Source organism: Camelus bactrianus, chromosome 3 (genome assembly GCF_048773025.1).
Source record: "Camelus bactrianus isolate YW-2024 breed Bactrian camel chromosome 3, ASM4877302v1, whole genome shotgun sequence".
In the NCBI taxonomy this organism is placed as follows: Eukaryota; Metazoa; Chordata; class Mammalia; order Artiodactyla; family Camelidae; genus Camelus; species Camelus bactrianus.
Genome location: NC_133541.1, coordinates 82,232,264 through 82,237,809, shown reverse-complemented (window position 1 = coordinate 82,237,809; position 5,546 = coordinate 82,232,264). Strand labels below are relative to the sequence as shown.

At 39.4% G+C, this 5,546-nt stretch overlaps 1 non-coding gene across 1 annotated transcript; it reads left to right on the top strand.

The window, feature by feature from the left end:
• Positions 1-1,246: 1,246 nt before the first annotated feature.
• LOC123613312 (small nucleolar RNA SNORA18) lies at positions 1,247-1,376 on the top strand. The gene has a single exon (XR_006720692.1). It is a non-coding gene; the product is annotated as a small nucleolar RNA SNORA18 (small nucleolar RNA).
• Positions 1,377-5,546: the final 4,170 nt, after the last annotated feature.

The following is a 5,546-nucleotide window of genomic DNA, read 5'->3' as shown; positions in this document are numbered from 1 at the left end:
AGCAGTGAGTCTATCAGACGGGATCTGTTTCTTTAGCTAGTTCAAGGTGACAGTCCTGTTTTCTTCCGTCTCAGACTTCCTGGAGAAAGGCTGGATGTTCTGGTTTCAAGTGGAAGAGGAGAGTGAACATGAGGGTCAGGATGGGGCCTTGTACGCCTACTGGCCTCCTCAGCACTCCACGTGCCTGCAGCCAGGCCACTCGGCCTCTTCAGGCAACTGTCCTCCACCTCCAGCTTGACCTCCTGTATTCAGGATGCTCCATGGGCAAGATGAGGAGCAAGGGGAACCGTGGAAGAGACCATCCTACCTGGCTTTGCCCTGCCCTAGGCCCCAAGTGACCTGGGTAGCAAAGGGCCTCATCCCATCTTCCACCCACACTGGGCCTGTCACCAGCCCTAGAACTGACCCTCAACGCCTGACGGCCACCATTTCTATTTTCTGCCCCTTACTCCCTGAGGACCAGGTGTGCTGGCACAGCCAGGTGATCAAGAGGGTGGTTAGTTCAAAGGCCAAAGAACCTAGTGGAAGCTCCTTGTCTCTTTGTTCCTGGCAGTATCACCTTAACCCTGTCACTTAGTTACTTTGTGGCTCAAGTTCTACCAAGTTTTATATTTAAGTCAATGCATACTTAGCTTGATGCCAGGCACTGAGTAAGCATTTGATAAACGGTAAATAGCATCTTTTCCTGAAGTGCTCAATAGGCTTTCTCAAGACTCAGCTAGGCCTGGTTATATACTTTCGAGCTAGCTGTGTCCTGTTATCAGGTGAGCACACCACCTCTCTTCCCACACATGAAGGGCCCTAAAATAACTGCTATTTTATGTAAAATGATTAATCATCTTTTATATTGCTCTGAGGTGTAGAAATTACAGGTATGCAGATTTAATCTCAAAGACTGCTAATAATTTCCCCACAGAGAAGGATCCTCTGAAACATAATGAGTTTCTAATCACTGTGAATGTGGAAGGGAGACCCAGTGATTATCTTCAGGAAGAGATTAGACTCATGATCTCAAAGGCTGCTTTCCAATCTAAGATATTATGAATTAGGATTAAGTCTTCTGCATTTATTCCCTTTTGGAATGGAAAGCCCCCCTCCCACCACGCACCATGGTCAAAGGAATACTTTCAAATGAAGCAGAGGGTTTCCAAAAGCCATTTGAAATAATTGAATAATAAGTAGAACAAAAGTAAAAAGTGTTTCTTTAGCTTGACTTTAGTACTCAGATTCCCAAGAGTTGGTTGAAAATAATAAATGGCCCGATGGGGCTTTTTCTGTGGACCTGCATCGTTGGGTGCACCTTACAAGTAACTATCTGGCTTCTTTTACTCACAGAACTCCATGTCAGGTCTGTGGGGAAGAACTACAAGACAGCGCTGCTAAATCAACTACGAAAACCTTGACGGTCAAACTTTTTTATCTTACATATTGGCATATCCCATGTATCAGTACTGTTCTAGGGTGTGATAAGCTTAGGGGCAAATATGATTTAAATTAATTCATGTTTAGAGACTGTCTAAAACTCAGAACCAGGCAGGTCCATCTTCCCTGACTCCAAATATGTAACAGTCCTCAAGTAAACTGCTTGAGGAACTTGGATCCCAAAGATTCCAGGTGAGCAGTTTTTGCAATGTATCCGTGTTCCACTGGAGATCAAAGAAGCCCAACTAGAATTATGAACTGACATGGCAACTGTTGATTGAGCAAAAATTCTTTTTGAAAGGGCTGCCTTGGAGATTATGACTCAAACATTGGAGGAACGAAGGTGATGGGCAGCGGAAGGAATCAGAACATGTGAAACTCTTGAAAAAATGTATCGACTTAAATAATTTTGCCTATGTTACACAGTAATACAATTTTTTAAAAACCTTTACAAAAAAATAAATGATACATTCTTGTTTTAAAAAGATCAGCCTTATCTCTATGCCCGGGCTGTACAGTTGTGGATTTTATGGAAACATGTGGCCACAAAAATCCTCTGCAACCTTGTCTTTGTGAGCTAATTCTCGTATCACAGACTTAACTGATAGCATCTTTCTATTCAGAAGCTCACACAAAGTAGACAAATGCAGGGTCAAAACCCTAGATTCACAGGAAGTTATTTAGAGGGAGAGGATTAGGAAGTCCCTGTCAGATTTCATTCAATTCAGAGAAGCCTTCATTTCCAGTTCTTCCAAGGGAAGTAAGTCAGATGCTTTTCATTATTTATTACTGTGCAAAAAAAACGCTAGATATCCGATATGATTCCTACCAAAGTAGCTCTCCAACGTGGTATGTTAGATGCCAAAACGTTTTTAGTAAGTTCCCCTCGGAGGTCACTTTGCTACCCAGGGGCATTTTGGGTCATGTCTCCATTGGAAGGAGCATCATTCTTGTCATCAATAGCCAATCACTATTTTATTCCTCTTTGATAAAGAGAAAATAAAATATTTCCAAAATAAACAACCACTACTCTGAAAGCTTGATGCTAAGATACAAAACAATCATTTGCAGTCTCAAGAAAACACTTCAAAAGCATCACAAATGACATGCACTGAGTTTCTTCCCGTGCATTTGACTTTATACTTAGAGAAAAAGATAAACATGAAATGCATTTTCTCTCTTCCAGAGGCCTAGCTTTACTTATTCATGTGGATTAACTTTGATGAATGGATTAAATTCTTCTCTGAGTTGTAGCTTGTCTCTTATTTTTGCTTAGCGCTTACTTCAGTCCAAGAGTTTAGAGACAGAGATTCTGATCATCCTCAGCACCAGAACAAATTATATTAGCTACTTATGAATAGTCAGAGAAATCACAGAAACCTGGCTTTTCACTGTTCATTTGCTGTTCCCTCATCCACTCTGTTATGAGTGTGTCGGTCTGGTTTTTGCCCTTTCTGTAGCAATTTTATAGGAAGCCCTCCTCATTGTGATTAAACCTCTTTGGCAATGTATATGTATAAGAAAAAACGCAGCATCAGACTTCTGTTATTAACTAGAACAGATTTAAATACCATTACAAGGAAGACAATGACATCAACACACCATTTGATTGAGGTAATTGTGTGAATGTACCTGAAATAGTTACTCTTCAGAAAATAAATCTCTCCCTCAGACTGGAGTCCAGTATCTTGTTACGGATGGTTGGTGTTCATGCGTCAAGGAGAGCTGATCACAGGCCTACGTGAGGGTAAGTTTGATGAATGAATCACTGACCGCATTCTCCAGAGAAGCAACAAACTGCAGATGATTCAGACAAGCTGTAGATGATTCCCACATAGAAACCTAGGTTTCAACTTTCTTTTGCAATCCTGAAGGCACCACTCATTGGTACAGAAGATAAGACTCTTTAAACAACTGATGTTTAATGATTTTATCTAATATATAGAATCTGGGATAAATGCACATTCAACTCAAAACACTTGTCAGTTATCGATACCCCTTCCAATTTTCTGATGTTAACACCTAAAAATAAAATCACTGAAAGAGATAAAACTCTTAACACTGGGTGGGGGGAAAACAGTAAAAATTAGAGGAGGAGCTACAAATTCTATGGAGTGAATTTAGATTAATTATTGGTAATGGGCTTCACCAGCAGAAAGCAGATTGATCCACCATCCTGAAAGAAGCCAGGGAGACCCTTGGTTGGGCTACTCTTTTGCCTGTCCCCTAACTCAGTAACCAGCTCTCTACCAGCCAGCCAGGTTAGTCACAGCCCCACTGCTAAGAGGCAGATGGAGGAATACAGTTTCAACAACCCAGGAATAATAAAATAGGAAGCAGAGGGCGGAAGGGGTCATGTCCTCTTATATGTAAGTTTAATTCCTATATAGTAGTCAAAAAATTGGAAAAGGAAGAAGTTTCTTAAAAGCCTCAAAGCAGTACATTCTCGAGATTATCTACCTTCATGTGTTCTGCTGGAGTAGACTGCCAAAGAACTGATACTAACATGGAAGGAAAGTTTTCGCTATGTCCATTGGCAAACACGGGGTCTGCCAAGAGTGTCCCTCATTTCCGATTCAATGAGTCAGAAAACAGCAAAAACAAAAAGCAAGGTATTTGCGCAAATTACATCAGGGCCATGAGGCAACTCGGAAGAAGATTTTAATGGTTGTTTACTGGGTTTGCCTACAGAAGATCTAATTCCCCTTCCTAACAGCTCCTCTTAATAGTTGAGTTAATACTTTCCGAGCAGAAAAGATGTCTGGGGGCCCTGTTGGTCCCTAAGCAAGAGGCAAGTTATCTGACACAATTAAGATAAGTAAGATCCTCCTGCCTGGTGTTTCGATCGTTAAGGGTGGTTGAAATTTCCATCCCTGCCACCAGCCTATTACTGTGACTCCCTCCAGTCCCGTCGCTTCTGTGAGCCACTTGTAGTGTTGGCTGTGTCCCTCCTTCCTTGATTTAGCAAGAACTTATCTCTGTTGAGAGCATCAAAAGAACCCACTGACACAAAGAACATTCTGAAAACCGTTTCTGAGGGCAAGCAGAATCAAAGGTTATCAGTCTTATTTACAAGCACAGAAAGTAACCTTCATACATTGCTGGTGGGGGTTTTAAATTGCTGCGAAAACTTTAAAATAATCTTTGGCCGGTTTTTACAAAGTTAACATTTTTCTGTAACTATTAATTTCACTCCTAGGTATTGACCCAAGAGAAATGAAAACTCATGTCCATAAAAATGTTTGTGTGAGAATGTTCACAACAGTTTTTTTGTGGGTAATAGCAAAAAATCCGGCAATAATCCAAATGCCTATAAATAGGCCACGGGATAAGCACTTTGTGCTACATTCATATAAAGGAATACAACTCAGCAATAAAAAGGCTACTTACACACAACACAGGATAGATGATTCTTAAAGACTGAGCCAAAAAAATAGCTATAACAAAAAAATACTTACTGCATAATTCTACTTTAGAGGTTCAAAAAAAAAAAAAAGAGGAAACTAATTTATGGTGATAGAAATAAGGAGTAGTTGACTATGAAAGTGAAGATCATCTGAAAGACAGAATAAAGAAACTCTTTGGGATGATTAAAATGCTCTTTCCCTTGATAGAGGTGGTAGTTACATAGGTATATACATCTATGAAGATCTTTTCCAAAAAAGCCATGAAAATTCATATTCAAATTAACCTCAAAATAGAAGAACAAAGTCAGAGAAAGAATCTTTAGCAGATCCTTATACACATTTAATTTGACAGCGCCCGTAGATAGTAATCTTGTATGAACTTGAATAATGTGATTCATTTTAAGTAATATGTTAGACACTTAGATTACCGAAAGAACAAGCAAATATTTAAAACAAGCATGAATTAGTCTTAAATATTATTTAAAAAGAATTCAATAAAAGTGATATCAACATCACATCAAAGGCACATTCTGTGCAAGAAAAAAATAAATTGTACTTAACTAAAATTAAAAAAAAATCTTGCTCTGAGAAAGACTCCATTAAGAGGATGAAAAGATTAGCCATAGACTTGGAGAGAGTATTTGCATATCATATATCTGATAAAATACTTGTATCAGAACAAAAGACTGTCTAAATTCAACAGCAAGGAAGAAAAAA